The following is an 18643-nucleotide window of genomic DNA, read 5'->3' as shown; positions in this document are numbered from 1 at the left end:
TGATATTTCATACAGATTTTGCCCAAAAACTTACTATTTGTGGGAAATTTTAACATAAAAGGGACTTTTAACTAACATACGCAAAAGGGCATCATGGATGCCCAGCTTCCTACATATAGTTTACGAAGGTAACTTGTCAGTCACGAATAAGAGGCTGCCTTTTCATATTATCTTATTGCAAATAACGTTTTATTTGTTTTTAAGTCTTTATTAATTGGATAATTTGTACACAGAAATAACACAGATAATAACCGTGACCACTACGGTCCATTACCGCTGCCGATTGTCGAAGTTGACTCTTCTAAACCAGTACACTTTCTGAAAGGACAAACATATTTGTCACTGTCTTCTTGAATTGTGATTTACCTATTTGTAATATGGCCTAACGTGGTTACTGTAATTGGAAATGTTCGTCGAGTTAAAGTTACGGGTTATATGATACTGAGAGTCCCTGATCTCCGCCCATCGTACAATTCGGACCCTATATTCTGAATGCAAAACACATTTTTGGACACATGGAAATGTATATAGAAGGATGTATCATAAATTCATGATTGATATTTCATGTCGTTCGGCTCCTTTTTAAAGGCATTTTCTGTTCATTCTCACAATTGCTTTTATCTCATCTCCTAAACTTATTCGAAATACTGTCATCACCTAAAACTATAAAAGTGCGAAAGTTTTGCACCGGTCCCCTGGCCTGAGTTAATCTGGACCTGCACACATAACTGAAAATATGGCTAATCCAAAAGACACAAGTTTTTACCAGTAACTGCGGTTTACTATATTTACAAAACGTTTGAAAATATGGGACAGGAAACAGTAGGCGTCGAAAGTGGCTGAGGTTCGGTGGCCCACATTCTTAAGTTATAAACTTATTAGTGAATAACGTGATTTAGCAAAATCAGTGTACGTGAGAAAAATTAAAGCACAAGGATAATGACCAGCTCTCAGTCCAACAATTACACATTTACTTAACATCTAACGTAGTAAGCCAACATTGCAAAACTCCTGCTCCTCCAATAAATGTAGTTTTACAGTTACAAGTAGGGCTGAAAATTGCAGCAATCCTATCACAAATGATTTTACAAGCTAGAACAATTGATAAGATTAATAAAATAGCAGAGCTCCAGCTCAGGACACAATATCCAAAATCAACTAACTCAGAGCCGCCACACCAAAGCCAAAAACTAATATAAATTCCGCTAATCAACAAGTGGCAGTAGTAAATAAAAAATCTGAGCAAACGTAACCAGCCTATTCAATGTTGTCAAAAGGACCAAATCAGTGGGACCAGTAATTCAAAACAAGGCCTGCAATTATAAACTGGCGTGCAAACCTTAAGGACGAAGGAAACTTTCTCGTGGTGTGTCACTGCCAAATAACATTGTTCTATTAAACTTGATTGATACATAGAAAGAATTGTTCCATTATAGTACAGAAGGTACCTGAAAGAAATACGCAATGCAACGAACAGAAATGACACTTGTATTCAAATACGTGCAATAACACAGTGAAGTGGATTCCATTCATGGAGTTCCCCTGGACATTAAAAAAGGCGTGACATGGTTGTTAATAGGATGCGTGATCACCACAGACGGCAATGCATACTGTGCAACATCCTCCCATGTTGTCCACCAGGTTGGTAAGCAGGTGTTGAGGTAGAGCGTTCTGTTCCTCCATCAGCAGAGCTGGCAATTGCCGGATGATCGTTGGTGCATGTAGACCTGCTGCTCAATACATCCAACAAGTGCCAGATGGAATGGGATGGTGATGGATGGGAACACGTAATGCACCCAGGAACATTGTGCAACATGATTGCTTCGTTGGTCCAGGTGTTATGGTGTGGGAAAACACAAGGTTGCGAAGGCAAACTGACCTCCAAATCTTTGAACACGGTACGCTCACCGGTCAATGTTAGTAGGAAAGTGTACTCTTTCATCACGTGCATCTTTTCTGGGGTGAATTCGACTCTGGCTCCATTTTATGGATGAAAATGCGCGACCACGTGGAACTGCGTAGGTGGAGGAACACTTGTAATGACGGGATAGTCAGCAAATGGACTACTGAGCACGTGTGACATGCGTTACGGTGTCCTATTTCAGTACTTCCACTTGCATCAACGTTCGTCCAGCCTTTGTCAACCGTGCTGGTGCAAGAATGGAATGCCCTACCGCAACAAGTCTTTACTAACACTGTGGCCAGTGTGGTTGCATGTAGCAGAGTATGCATAGCTTTCCATGTTGAACACATATCCTATTAAAATCCGTGTCCTGCCTTTTTTAATGTCCAGGGCACCATCTTATATCGCAGTAACTTCAGTGTAATTAAGGTCTCTGATTAAAGTATCATTAGCTCATTGTGCATTTCTTTCTGTTACCTTCTGTACTACACTGTAGCAGTTCTATGTACGGTCCAAGTTTCAGTGAGCTATGTTACGTGGCAATGGCACATGATGCGAAAATTGCTCTTCTCCTTAAATTAAGCACAACTGACAAACGAGGTGCATCTTCAGGATCTAGTTCATCTACAATCTTCTCTTGCTGCAACTGACTTCCAGTAATAACACTAGACCCTAGACTCTAGACGCTGCCTGAATGACAATATAACAACTGGCACAGCGAAATCTGAAATTTAGCCACACACCGTTGTTTGCACACCGATGTTTCCACCGAGCACAACCAGTACGCCACTGCCGGCCGGAGTAGCCGAGCGGTTCTAGGCGCGGCTGCTACGGTCGCAGGTTCGAGTCCTGCCTCGGGCATGGATGTGTGTGATGTCCTTAGGTTAGTTAGGTTTGAGTAGTTCTAAGTTCTAGGGGACTGATGACCTCAGAAGTTGAGTCCCATAGTGCTCAGAGCCATTTGAACCAAGTGCGCCACTCTTCCTGTGCGCCGTCGTACAAGGGCGCACAACACAGTGTACCTTCTTTTGTGTCTGGTCAGCACGATCTTTCCTGGAGCCAAGATGACAGGCACCGACTGTTTTGCTGGAACCAACGCCTCGTACTGATGACCAGTAGCTGCTACCTCACGCCCACAACCACTGTGCTGCCATACTGTTGGCCGAGTAACTTGTTGCTCCATCTATACAGTTGCTCATTTGTTGTGCTCTCTCAATGGATCCGTGTAGACTGTCCCAGAGTGTACACATCTTCTTTGCTTCTAGTCCCATGAGGACAGCTGCTGTCTCATTCTCCATATACATGGGGCCGCTGTCACCGGCAGCCATTCGACACCCATTCTTCCAGGTGCTGCTGCTCGCTGGCCAACTTCCTGAACCAGCCACTCCAGGATGTAAAGAAGAGTAGAAGGCGCGCCATCTTTGGCCTGGCGCCACACTCAAAGTCACGTCCTACTACTGCTGCCCACAGCCCCTGCTGCTGGCTCCAAGTTGTTGATGACTGTTTATCCCACACCAAACTGCCCTCCTCTGTCACCGTAGGCCGCTGCCTGCCTCGCTGTGGTGGTGCGTCGCGCGGGATTAGCGGGGCGGTCTCAGGCGCTGCAGTCACGGACTGTGCGGCTGGTCCCGGCGGAGGTTCGAGTCCTCCCTCGGGCATGGGTGTGTGTGTTTGTCCTTAGGATAATTTAGGTTAAATAGTGTGTAAGCTTAGGGACTGATGACCTTAGCAGGTAAGTCCCATAAGATTTCACACACATTTGAACATTTGTGGTGGTGCACCTGGCTATTTTGCAGTTTTCCTTGTCCTCTACTATGGCAGGGATGTATCACCAGCGGTGGCACCGGCTGCCAAGCAGAACACGACTTCAACTGTACCACGAATCACTAATTCATAGCGCAGAAACCCACTGCGTTACTCGTTACTCACCAGAAACTAAAATCTTATATGCAAAACTACACGTGTAACACTGTATTTCACATCACTTCCTTTCAGTTCACTTTTGGGAAACAGTGTGCAATTCTTCCTGTTGCTACACTGAAGCGTCAAAGAAATTGGTATAGCCATGCGTATTCCAATACAGAAATGTGTAAACAGGCAGAATACGGCGCTACGGTCGGTATCCCAAACACAAGTGTCTGGCGCAATTGTTAGTTCGTTTACTGCTGCTACAATGGCAGGTGAGTTTGAACGTAGTGTCACAGTGGGCGCACGAGCGATGGGGCATAGCATCTCCGAGCTAGCAATAAAGCAGGCATTCTCGCATACTACCACGTCACGAGTGTACCGTGAATATCAGAAATCCGCTAGAACATCAGATCTCCGACATTGCTGCGGCCGGAAAACGATCCTGCAAGAACGGGACCAACGACTACTCAAGAGAATCGTTCAACGAGAGAGAAGTGCACCCCTTCCGCAAATTGCTGCAAATTTCAGTGCTGAGCCATCAGCAAGTGTCAGCGTGCGAACCATTCAACGAAACATCATCGATATGGGCTTTCGGAGCCGAAGGCCCTCTCTTGTACCCTTGATGACTGCACGACACAAAGCTTTACACTTCACCTGGATCCGTCAAAACCGACATTGGACTGTTGATGACTGGAAACATGTATGCCTGGTAGCGCGAGTCTCGTTTCAAATTGTATCGAACGGTTGGAGGTGTACTAGTGTGGAGACAACCTCATTAATCCATGAACGCTGCTTGTCATCAAAGGACTGTTCAAGCTGGTGGACGCTCTGTAATGTAGTGGAACGTGTGCAGTTGGAGTGATATGTGACCCCTAATACGTCTAGATAAGACTCTGACAGGTGACACATACGTAAGCATCCTATCTCATCACCTGCATCCATTGGTGTCCACTGTGCATTTCGAAGGACTTGGGAATTCCAACAGGACACTGCGACACCCTACACGTCCAGAATTGCTACACAGTGGCTCCAGGTACCATATCTGGGATGCCTTGCACGTGCTGTTCAGAAGAGATCTCCACCCAGTCGTACTCTTACGGATATATGAACAGCTCTGCAGGATTCATCGTGTCAGTTCCCTCCAGCACTACTTCAGACATTAGTCGAGTCCATGCCACGTCGTGTTGTGGCACTCCTGCGTGCTCGCAGGTGCCCTATGCGATATTAGACAGGTGTACCAGTTTCTTTGGCACTCCGTCTTCAGACCACGAGTAGCCTACCGGAACCATTCGACCGCCGTGTTATCCTCAGTGGAGCCGGCCGCCGGTGGCCGAGAGGTTCTAGGCGCTTCAGTCTGGAACCGCGTACCGCTACGGTCGCAGGTTCGAATCCTGCCTCGGGCATGGATGTGTGTGATGTCCTTAGGTTAGTTAGGTTTAAGTAGTTCTAGGGGACTGATGACCTCAGATGTTAAGTCCCATAGTGCTCAGAGCCATTTGAACCATCCTCGCTGGATGGATAGGAGGGGCGTGGGGCAGCACACCGTTATCCCGGTCGTTATGATGGTATTCTTGACCGAAGCCGCTACTATTCGGTCGAGTAGCTCCTCAGTTGGCATCACGAGGCTGAGTGCACCCCGAAAAATAGCAACAGTGCATGGCGGCCTGGATGGTCACCCATCCAAGTGGCGACCACGCCCGACAGAGCTTAACTGCGGTGACCTCGCGGGAACCGGTGTATCCACTGCGGCAAGTTTCTTTGGCTGTTCAGTATATTTTTCATTCACTTTTTCTTCCTGATGACAGTTCTCAGCTTCTGTAGAAGCAAAACAGCAGTAATGTGAAACATTTTTTTTCCAGCATCTCTAACAATAGATGAACGTGATTGGCACTCCGTTGTATGTGATAGTGGGTTCCTCTGTCGCCTCATCTTCAATCTGTTCCACTACAGAACGCACTCTGTATACTATATCCGCGTCACTTAGTTACTCATATCCCACTTCAGTTGCTATTTAACTACCCACGTATGTTCTTGTCATCTATGTCTTCACAACCATAAATTTGTATTCCAAACGAAAATAATTGTTTTGATCACAACAGAATACTTCAGGTTCAGGTCTTTTTTTTTTATCGCAGAACTATCAATGAATAACACATCATCATTAAACTGCTGTTGAGTTTATGTCAGTTCCAAATCGATGGCCGAATGTGGTGTTCTTTATGGCCGTGTTCAGTGATCTGTACAGGCAATCACTCCAGACTGTGTCTTTCTATGTGATACATTCCAAACACAAACTGGTGAATATTTTATTTACTTTTAATTCAAAAGTCACATTCCTGGTGGAGGTATGAGGAGTATATTCCAATATGTTTGGTGGAATATACGCTAAGTGAGGGGAAGGAGCAGTGTCTGACTACAATAATGCCGATTTACTTACTCAAGATGTAGGCTCAGTTGTAAAGGATGCAATTATTTCTCGGAATGCTCATGTTGAGCTCGGGAGTGACAGAGACATAGGAGACCAAAACAAAGATAATAATGTAACATAGTGTCCATATGAATTACAAGTGACAAAAAGTAAATAACAGCTAGCATTAATCACAGAAGAAAGATGATTGTTGGGTGCAAAATATGCCGCTGTAACCATGAGCCGTGGTAAAAATTGCTGTTTTGAGGGGCGCGCCGCAGCGCGTAGTGTGAAGCAGTCGCCCTCCGTTTCTGGAGGTGGCGCCGCTGTGGCAATCGCAGCTTTGGTGTCTCCCTCTGGTGGGAAAAGGGAAAGGTTGCCTGTTCACGTGCATTTAAGGGGCGCTATGAGCTCGCCAGGTGGTCAGTCGGAGTTAGTCTGGGGGGTGGTGCAGTGAGTCGACAGAGTCAGTCGGAAGGCAGACACTCGCATGTTAGTCAGTCGGCTCTAAGTCTCAGTCGCTGTTGGGTTGTGGACTGAGTCGGGTTCGTCGGTACTCCGCTGTTGGACGAGTTGGCAGTCAGCAGAAGGCAGGTCCGCACGGTGCAAGTACGCGCCGGGACCGTGGTCGACGCAGACGGAAGGCCGTTGGTCGATCGGTCGGCTGGTCATCGAATGGTGACATGTGGTCTGCTGAGCACTGACACCAGTATCAGTCGGGAAGTGTTGGCAGCCAGCAACAGTCGGGTCCCTATGGTGTTACTATTCTCCGGGACCGCTGTCGACGAAAGCGGGCTGCCGTTGGTCGTTTTCTCGGCCGGTCGTCTTTGTCGACGACGTCTTGGATCCTCACGATGAACACCATTTTCCGAGTCGGGATGTGGTTGGACCATGTTGGTTCGTTGGAACTGAGCAGCGACGTAGTGTCCACAGCGCGAAGCCAGGCCGGGGCTTTTGGCGGCAGACACGCGCTGTTGCATTTCGAGGCGCTAGCTGCGAGAGCGAGTTTTCGCTTTCCTCCCAAGCAGGATCCTCAAGTTGAGTAATTAGTTACTTCTTATTAAATCTCGACTGTTACGATTTGTTCGTTATTGGTGGATTGTTGTTTCCTCAGCCGTTCACACGTGTGATAACAAGTGGTGTGTGTTGTTGTCTAGAACCCGCAGCCTTCTTCCGTAGTGATTTGACAGTTGTGACTTGCGTTTTCTGTATTCTTTTAAACTTGTCTTGAGTGGTGTTTGATGCCTTGATCTTGGTGAGGCCGAGTTAGAAGGTGTAGGTATCTTGGTTTACTCGACATGGGCCGATATTCTCTGTTGTTTGTGCAGTTGCATTTGACGGTTGGTAATCGGTCAGATTGTCGGTCGAAGTGCTAGTATGTCGGTCGTTCGGAGCTGCCTCTGTCATGTTTGTCGGATTCGGTGTGTTAACGGTTTTACTGCTTGGAGACTGACGGCCTATCATCTTGAGACGCGGTATATGTGTACTGTAGAGCATGTTAACTCATTTGGTCAACCTTGTATAATTTTATATAAGATTGCATTTCATGGGCTTTATTTAAATGGTCATTTTAGTATATAAAGTTGCCACCCTTCCACCGTAAGACTTTTCTTAGAAGTTAAAATCAAGCTGCACTTTCGGTGGCAAGTTAATTTTTTTAATTTTAGCGTTTTGTACCATTTTCATACCTCCTACAGGGTGAATAGTTTGTGTGCTTGTGTGAATTGTTAAAACTTTTAGTTTAAAGTAATCTGGTGTGTTGCGGATTTGCACCAGTGTAGTCTTTCAGAGGTTGTTGTGAGCGGTCGTGACTACGGCCGTGTCAAAAGGGAGTGGCAAGGTTCTCAGCCCGAAAGCTCATACACTCAAAAATCTGTTTCTTTCTGCCTCTGAATAAATTGTATCTTGGTATTTAGAGGGTGCTTTCTGCTTATAATTTTAAATGTTTCTTTAAAAAAACGCTTTTGGAAATAAAATTCCCATTTGTTAAAAGCAATTTGATTATGATTTCATCAGTTACTCCCTGGCAACTACTTCCACGCTCACATAGTGTGATTAAATGTGTTAATGTTCTTGATGAATCGCTAGTAAATAAAATAAATTCTTAAGTATATGCTTTGAAAATTAAATCCACGGTTCAAACCATACAAGTGGAAACCTCGTCTGCAATCGCAACTCTCTTCATTCCACGTACTTCTGCTGCTCAAATAGAGGGCCTTCACGCCACTGCATTACTCGTGGCTGATGACACAGTGCTAAATTTGGGGTGGGACATCCAAGTGTTGCAGGTTCTCCACCGTTGCTAGTTAGTAATCTTCGTGCGTCCTCGGGAACAGCAATACATGATAAGCTGTCATCATCAACAAAATCTACTGAAACATACATTCTAACTTATCCATGCCCTTGCGACGTGTATGTTGAGCGTAAGGAAAAGATTATTGTTAAACTACACCCATGAGACTTGGGAGAAAAGCGTATGTTAGTATCCTGGAATTGGAAAGCCAAACGGTGAACATTTTGTAGGTAGGTAAGAAAACAATCAAAATTGAAATGTACGGCCATGTTATAGAAAAACAAATCTGTATCAGCTCCTGTGCTTGCAGAGCTTAAATTAAAAGCTTATATTTCTATACATACGGTCAGAAAACAAGGTACAATTTGAGGATGACATGTTCCATTGTTAGAATCTGAAACAGCTACCACCATCCTGTCACCTATAGAAGTTGTAGGTGTCAGACGCTTCCCACAATATCTAATTCGGAATAATGTCACGTCTGCTGTGGAATCTAAGGCGTGTGTCTCTACATTTCGTATGTTTACATGTGCGGATTAAAATGTGAGGTTAGTCCTTATTTTTCCACTGTTAGGCAACGCTACAACTATCTAAGGTACGGTCACAGAAGTGAGCAGTGTCGGAATGGACAAAGATGAGGGAGGTGTGGAGGGGCTCACAGCACACCGAAAGGTCAGTGAAATGAAATCGTTTGCATAAACTATGGTTGTGGCTATTCGGGTAAGAGAAAGACTGTGTTCAGCTCTTAACAAAAAATGAATTTGCAACATTCAATAATACTTCTTTTAGGGACGCAGAACTATTTCTTACGAGATCCTGTTAAAACCATACGAAAGTACCCATCGCTGAGACCTGTCTGGAAATTAATCTTTATCTCCCCCCACGGCTACCTATTGGTCTCTCACATCCCTCACTGTTCATGCCACATACGACGAGCTAAAAGTACATTCATTGCCCACTTCAGTGCAAGAGAAAATTCAGAACCTCTGCCGAGAATGCCTGTTCCCAGACATCACGCACCACAGTTAATTATAAACGTTGAAGGAAATGGGAAATGAAAACAAAACTAATATTCCTCTTCTTCAATCTCGTAAACATTCATTACTGCGTAAATAAACAATCTGATATAGACAAGTTGGTACTGCCATATTTAAATTCTGCTGCCCAAAATGTCACTGTGGGAAATGATGGTGCAGAGTCCCCGTAAACATCATCCAACTCGTGTTTCATTTGTGTTGACTTTAAAAACAAAACTCTAACTACAGATCGATACCCGATTTTGTCCATCTTCGCGAAAACACGCGCATCGACTGACTAAAACGACTGTTAAACAACAACCATGTCTCGAAAATGGCTGAAGTTATGGTGCCTTACGAGGCAGGCAGAAACAAAATCTCCAACTTTTGTTGACAAGTGTCGCTATCTACATGTTGAGGTCGGAAACGTTTCAGACTACCCTCTTAGTCATTTGTTTGTTGCAAAATCTTAACCCTGAGTGGTGCTGGAACAACCTTGCGTGGTCTGCGCTTGGTCGGTCTGCAGAGTAAGCTATCATGCGCCGTGAACGGTGGTTGTCACAGGAATGCCTGACAGTCTACATCAGGTGCTTGCACTTTCTGCCATTCAGCCACACTTTTGCCCAGTATTTGCAGCACTCCGATTTTCCTGCTTAAAGTGTCTGCATTCATATGCTTCCCTTCCAGTTGATTCACAGTTCACGCATAGTCGGATTCACTCAGTATGAGTGCCCATCTCCAACTTGCTAGAAGGCTCTTTCAACCTCAAAATGGTTCAAATGGCTCTGAGCACTATGGGACTCAACTGCTGAGGTCATTAGTCCCCTAGAACTTAGAACTAGTGAAACCTAACTAACCTAAGGACATCACAAACATCCATGCCCGAGGCAGGATTCGAACCTGCGACCGTAGCGGTCTTGCGGTTCCAGACTGCAGCGCCTTTAACCGCACGGCCACTTCGGCCGGCTTTCAACCTCAATAACCATTTTAGTGATATATGATCTGTTACTGTTTTAAATTTATCATCATACAAATAGCAGCAAAAGTAGGTAATTCTGTAAATAATCGCTCACATCTTCTTATCTGTAGTGGAGTAGTTCTTTTCCGCCCTGTTTAGTTGCCCAGATGTGTAAGCACTGGATATGCTTTACCAAATACGTTTTGACTTAAAGTACAGCCTACCACACCATTCTATCACTCTGAGTGGTGTCTGTTCTGCTAGACATGTCCAACAGACCATTCAGGTATATACAATTCTGAAAAAAAGAGGAAGAGGGATTCTTGATGTTTGCTTCACTGTGAATGCACAAATATCGTCCTAGTTCCTATGGCAATCAGGGTTTGCACATAGTGAGTATAACGGACAAGAAACACTGCACTGCAGCGTGCAGTAAGTTGGAAGTTCGAGTCGGTCAGGAACCATGTCCGGATGGCTGAAGCTGTTACGGCAGCTGCCTCTAAGAAATGGTATATCAAGTCGTTAGTCGTGTCCGGATGAGGATGAAGATGTGTGTGAAGTAGGAAATAGACCAAGGCTCATAGAAAGGAAGCTCCCCGATAGTATCCTAGAGAAGTTTAAGGGAACTGCTGGAAACCGTTATCTAGACCCCGCTGCTCCCCATTGCGAGAGTTCTGTGCACCAGCCTTGCCGGGTAGCCTCATCACGAGGCCTCTGCGAAATCAGACACGCGGTACAATTATGTAGCACCTTCGTACGCAGAGTAAAAATTAGAAGTTGGGCGACAACGGTGCTAGTCCACCAGCCGGCAGCAGCTGGAGAGGAAGAGTTCGGACGGCAGCGCGAGGAACCCGAAAGGCGGGCCCCGCGACACGGAAAAGCCATTAGCGGCGGCCGCATTAGGCGCGCGACATAAAGCAGCCGTGTCGCGGCGTGTCGCCTGCCAGGGTCCCGCCAGCCGGCGTTATTAATACGGGGTCCGCCCGCCGCGACAAGCTACTTGTTCCGAACGGGTTTGTCGCTGCATTATGTTTTCGTGAAACGGCCGCTAACAGGCCGTGTCCGCCGGCCCGCGGAGGACAGCCGGAAAAACACCGAACCGACGTCCGCACGACGCGTCGGTCGCAGCCGCACGGCCGAATCCGACGCCGTTCACGTCGCCTGCATCAGTACGCGTTCACCACTACTGGACGGCGCTAGCTCACCCGGGGACCACGCCTGCTCGTCATCACCGATTTCGTCCACATTTATGGCATATGCAGGCTCCTACCGGAAGAAGGAGCTCCAGATGGCCAAGCGTTTAGGAAAAAGAAATGCATCTTTGGGATGGGTGAGGCACGAGCCTTTTATGTTAACGTAGTTCCCAGGCAGCCATTGGTGAGGTGTAAAGAGACCAGAACAGCAGTCGAATGTACGTGAGATCGAGTCCTTGGGACGATTTCTGCATGAGCTAGGGACAATGGTTATCGCTGAAACAACCTGTTTTCGGTTATATCGGTTTTATTTTCACGCCAGTTTAACCCGACTATTAAAACCTGTCAAAATAACCACTCTCCAAAATAACTAATCACGGGTTCTTTATCCGTTGATGATGATGTTTGGTTTGTGAAGCGCTCAACTGTGCGGTCATCAGCGTCCGTACAAATTCCCAATCTGTACACAGGCCAACCTGGCCACTTTCACGAATGATGATGAAATGCTGAGGATAACAGAAACACCTGGTCCCTGGGCAGAGAAAATCCCCAACCCGGTCGGGAATCGAACCAGGGACCCTGTGATCCAGAGGTAGCAACGCTAGCCACCAGACCACAAGCTGCGGACTTCTTATTCGTGTTGAAAGGTACATATATGGGGTAAAATTTTGTAAGAGGATTCTATATTGAACCGGAGATGGTCAAATGTAGTATCGATTGTGTAGTAGCATCGTTGCTCAACAGCCATCGCTGGTTCAAAAATGGCTCTGAGCACTATGGGACTTAACATCTGAGGCCATCAGTCCCCTAGAACTTAGTGAAAGGGTACAGTACCGCCCGACATTGAAAATAGGTACAACATTCTTCGTTATTCTTGTCAGAACAACATATTTTTTCTAATAATAACTCAATTTCAATTAATACAGCGAAGCCGGATACCAGTGTGGGAAAGAATGACAATTAATTTATTTAACTGATCACATGTGCACTCCCACAAAATAAATCCCTACATCCAGTTTGGTGAGATCTGTGAAATGGTATGGTCGTCTGCTAACTGCAGATAGTGAATGTGAATATATGATCATCTTTGAGACGGTACTTGGGTCACCTTTGGTGGGACTAAAGAGATGAAATGTACCTGAGCTTTGAGCACCTGATACGTGGCTGACCAATACGGTAGCAAGGTGCTCCCCCACTTCGGCAGAGGTGCGAGAGGACCTGAAGAATGGCCATGTTTCAGCACTCTGCCGCTGGATCTAGTGTTGGTAAGACCTGTCTTAGGTGTGCTCCGTAAAGACAAAAGAGTGGAGACATGGTATGCATGTGGAATACTTAAGAGTAGTTTGAAATAATAATTTCTCTATTTCAGGAACTTTTGTGGGGAGAGTTAAATGTCAGGCAGGTAATATTAATGGGATCGTAGTAATCTTTGGAAGTGACCAACGGTCACAATGAAACCACGTGTAGCAATAAGTTGAAATACTTCCGTGTGCTTAAGTTAAGCTGAATTACTAGTGTGTGTACTATAAGTTGAAATATTTAAGAAATGACGTGTGCAGGACTTGAAATTAGAGACGAGTACTTCCACATGGTGAGTACTGTGTGAGTCTCAATCTGTGTATGAGACAAAGGATAAAGAGAAGTACTCGTCCATGATATCAGTTGAGGACTCGCATGTGTGATGAATATGTTCTTAATATTACTTTGCGTGTTATGTTTCCGTGTGACACTTGATTCAAACTATAATACTCTGAGAGAGAAGCAAGGTGAGTCAGCTGTCTATCCAGCAACGCCACTTGGCTTGCATTGCACAGGAAGACGTGCATATATCCTCCAGAGTTCATAATAGGAAAGAAGAATTACGAAGCGGGGCAGTGTCATGTGAAACTGGGATAAATACTAATTGAAGTGGGAAAGCTGAAAGTGATAATGTTGTGACTATTCCTTGTGTTGTATTCCATGTTGTAGTGTGGTGTATGTCATGTAATTTAAGTGTGTGTGGTTTGCATGGGAGAGTAGCTAGGTAGTTTCAGAGGTAGTGGGTTATGCGTGTTCCTTTTGTACCGCTCGATCTGGAGGAAAGTTTCGTGATGATGGTTGCGAGAGTCGAAGTGTGAGATATAAAAAAAATTATCCACCATCCTATCCAGAAAGTGCACTGTTGCGTTAAATAATTACGAGACCATAAGATAGAGAATCACCAATGCAAAGTCATGCCCACTGGGCGGAATTTCGCGTGTGTTATTGTTATAGGTTATAGAATTTGTGTGTTTAGGTTATAGAATCTATCGGAATAAATAAGATAGTGAAAAGAAAAAGATTGGTGATCTTTTCCTTCGAATAGTATGTTGTCATGATACCCATAATATATAATGTGTGCGCCATTCATATTCAGTGCGATGGCCATGTGTTGTTCAAACCCGTTGAATGAGAAAGAAAATGTGGTATTGCCAGTGCGTAGTGAACAGTCAGAGTTGTGTTAATTACTAACAGTCAGATGTGCGTTATCCGTTGCGTATTATTCATACAGGAGGATAATTTGTAACTTAATTGTGAGTACGAGAGTTCATGTTACTCGATAAATAAGAACGAATCCACTCGCTTGGCAGACCACTCATCTTGCAGGCCTGATTGCTTGATGCCACAGTATGAGCAAGGCATGGGGGTGCCTCTCATTAGAATTACTTAACCTAACCAACCTAAGGACATCACACACATCCATGCCCGAGGCAGGATTCGAACTTGCAACCGTTGCGGTCGCGCGGTTCCAGACTGAAGCGCCTAGAACCGTTCGGTCACAACGCTGGTTGAAGGTGTTACGCGTAACGCGTTAGAGTATCTTTGGATAGAGAGAAGTATGAAGGACAGTCAAGTGTAATGACGTGTTAATTAGGGCAACTTTAGATAGACAGATGTAGAGAGTAACCGTAGATCAAGAGAAGTATGGAGGACTCTAAAGCGTAAAGACTTGTGTTTGTGACTTTAGATGGAGATACGTATGGGAAACTCTCAAGTGTAAAGACGTGTTGCATCTGATGTGTGCCGGAATATACTTACTCGCTACGGACAGTTATGATTTTTTATTTACAAGCTACCATGCTTGAAATAATTAAGGTAACGAAAGCTGTTTTGTTACTAATGCAATGCGCGTATTCATAAGTGATGATTGAGACAATGTGTAGTACTCACATCCAATGATTTTGTAAAGCTAATTGTTAATGTATAATCAGTTTATTGTGTGTGTTAATTGTGTGCATTATTAATTTTCAATGAGTCAAAATACAAGTTTTAAAGTTAGTGCTGTGGTGTCACCGCCAGACACCACACTTGCTAGGTGGTAGCCTTTAAATCGGCCGCGGTCCGCTAGCATACGTCGGACCCGCGTGTCGCCAATATGTGATTGCAGACCGAGCGCCACCACACGGCAGGTCTAGTCCAGAGAGACTTCCTAGCAATCGCCCAGTTGTACAGCCGACTTTGCTAGGGATGGTTCACTGTCTGCATACGCTCTCATTTGCAGAGACGACAGTTTAGCATAGCCTTCACCTACGTCATTTGCTACGACCTAGCAAGGCGCCATATTCTTCAAGAATGTATTCTGAACAGATAATATTGTGACTCATGTACCGTCAAGAGCGACGTTCCTCATTAATGGATTAAAGTTAAGAATCAAACTAATTACGTCCGCTTTCTGAATTCTAATTCCTTGTCATGTTCCAGACCTCACGTCAGTATAGTTCTTCCCTCCTCACGCCAGCCTGCGTGATCTAAAACGCGTGCATTTCGGACTCTATTCGTAACACTGTGCTGGCTCTTCTGCCAACACAACAAGTGCCATATCATTACTTACCACAAGTCAAACCAGTTCCCAGATCCATATCGTTTTTGATTAGCTATTTTTCTCAAGAAGTTATCGTCTCTGTCATATTCGATTTAATTAAAATGTGTGCTAAGCAACAGACTTGCCCAATAGCTGTATGCTAACTATACAATTTAAAGTACTACCAGAGAGCACTGCGAAGAGCGTTACCGTTGTTCAGATAAAGGTAAGAAATTTTATTACTTCAGGGATATCATTCATTAAGCACAGGGAGCGTTATTTTCAAATTGATCAAGTTTTATTTTATTACCAGGGCCAGTTTCAAATCAATAGCGTTGCATCAGATTCAGTTTTTTGTGTTACATAAATTCTCGCAATTTTGGTTTGGTTTAAAGTTATTGACAGTTTACATTCTCACAGTCAGAAAAGTTCAGCACAGAGCAAAGCGCAAAAGCGACGAGATAAAATACACGTTCGCATGCCATTCTTATTCAACAGATGTTTACAGGCAATTGTCAGTTACGTTACTTCAAACGTATATGTTTCAGTGTTATTTCCAGTAAAAAAAAACGTAGAAATCGGACAGAGATAGAAAAATCTTCACCCTCTCAGTTTCAAGATACACAGAACAAAAATATCAAATTAAGAGCAGTTGGAACGCCCTATCCCGACAATGTTTAATTTAGTGACTTGGCTTCCCTGTATTTCAGGAACCACTGTAGCCATTGACATGGAAACTTTTACAGTACATTAAACTATATGTTCTGAGACTACTGAAGTACAATAGTTGGATTTCAGCCACTGCTTTCGGAAATAAATCTTTTTAATTACACGGTTAAAATTTGTGTGCTTTTTTGTACGTTACACAAAATAATTTTAATTACACGTAACATTATGTTTTTCTTTTAGTTCAGTAGACTATGGTATCTATATTATTACTTCCTGAAAATCTGAATACTTTACACGAACTGCTTTCTGAGATTTAGGTAAAAATGCAACAGTAAATGTAAATTTTCAGGAACAGCTTCTTAAGTTTCAAAAGACTAACTTTTTTTTTTATTTTTAGTCACTCAGAAGCACCCTTCACCATACTCTGTATCATCCTTTTGATCTTATTCCAAGTTTTTCTTCTTTTCTTCTTCTGGACTCCTTAGTGGCAAACTGTGCTGCATACTCTGCTTTATCAATGCGAACTTTGTCCATTCGTACAAGTTCTACGATGCCGTTTGCTCCAGGATTAATTTCCATATGCTGTAGCACTTTCACCCACCAATGTTGCCATCATTAAAAGTAGTAACAGCATCACTGACTCCCCACTTTAGTGTCTTCATTCCAACAAAAACATTTTTTGGTAAGTGAGTTCATATTGAACGACTCATTGGCGTTTTGAGTCTGACCATGCAGACACCTCTTCAGTAATTCAGGATTTGCCAGGTCTCTGTAATTAGGTTTTATGATATCTGTGACTGCTGCTGGGATGGAATGTTTATGGCTGTATGAACTGTTTGAGTACTGGGCATTGCGGTAATTGCACTACGAATCAGGTCCAGGAGGTCAAAGTTGGTGTACTGGTTTTTCACCAGTTGACAGTCTGTGGAAGAAGGTAGCCCATACTGCCAGCTTCATTTTCAACAAATCCTCATTATTATTTCAAATGGTCATCCCATAATACTGCTGTAATTCATCAATCATTTTGTCTGTGAGCCTGCATTTTATGGTTTTACCATCAAAAAGATTCTTGTCTCTCAAACTTTGTTTCAACTTCCTCAACCTTATGCCCATCCTCTTCTGGACATGACCAATACAAACACGTAATTTAATCTTTATAACAAAGCAGTCCATAGCCTTCTACATAAAAAATTACCGATTTTATTAGATCTTAAGTAATGCACGTAATAATTTTAACATTCTCAACAACTGGTGTAGATTATATTTAAAAAATAAAATCAAATACTCCCGATGTAAGTTTATATATATAATTTTATTCGGAAAATTGAAAATTTTATAATGAGATAAAAATCCGAAAATGTAAAAAAAATTGTTTTCCGTCCTAACTCCCCTTAAGTAGGCAAATAAAAGAAAACTTACTCTGTCCACCATTCGCCGCTTTTCTCGAAACGTGATAAATGGTTGAAGACTATCAAAAATCATCAGTATTCTTCTATTGATTCTAATTTTCTTAAACTCTACCCAAAAAATCATGTTGTAATCGGGTATCATGTCGCCATTAGGACATTACGAATAATCAGTGCTAATGGGTAAAAACTAAGGTTGAAGAACTATTTTTTGTGTTAATTTGTCTGTTTTCAAGGGCTACAATCATATAATGGCATGTTATGTAGAGACAAACACTAGATAAGCTTCTCTCTGTTTTTAATGTAACTGTGACTGAATTGTTAAGTTTCCAATTTGTTACTGTTATCACAGTGTCTTTTATTATTATTTTATATGTGGCAGAAAAATCTTTAGTCTTTCAAAGCTAATGAAGTAATCAATTTCATTGCTATGTCACTTTGTAAAATTATTTGCAGACTAGAATTGGTTCCATTCTGCAATACAACGGTTGCCTACCGGCGACAGAGAGAAACTAACGTATAGACCAGAACAAACAAATAGCGAAAACTACCGTACAGACCATGTCAAATAAATACCGGTTATTCAGAAATAAAATACCGGTGTCGGTTTTAACGGGTCGGTTTTTCCCACGTCTAGTAGAACTCGGGCACTTAGGCTTCCGTACAAACAGTTCATCCATTCCGGGAATCGATGACCTCAGTGATTTTTGCCTGTTAACGACAATTGCACCGGCAATATATGTGTCAAAGGATTCCAAGACTTTCAATAATGTTTCAGTTTCAAGTCTGAAGTCGGATAACAAATGACAGATAAAAATTTTCGTGATTTTTTTCCTTTACTTGTTTTGCGAAACCTTCCACCTTGTGAAATTTCGTGATTCTATGTCAAGGAGGAGTAAGTCTAGGTCTTAATGAGTGAGTCAGCGAGTATCAAGATTTGTTTGAATTTTCTCTTGCTGAGTTGCACCTTATACGCCGTCTAAGGTGGATAGTAAATGATTACAAGTGAGTTTTATCTTATACGGCGTATAACGTGGATCTTCAATGATTGGAACATGTACAGCTAATGT

Source organism: Schistocerca nitens, chromosome 4, assembly GCF_023898315.1.
Source record: "Schistocerca nitens isolate TAMUIC-IGC-003100 chromosome 4, iqSchNite1.1, whole genome shotgun sequence".
In the NCBI taxonomy this organism is placed as follows: domain Eukaryota; kingdom Metazoa; phylum Arthropoda; class Insecta; order Orthoptera; family Acrididae; genus Schistocerca; species Schistocerca nitens.
Note: the sequence above shows the minus strand (reverse complement) of the source record.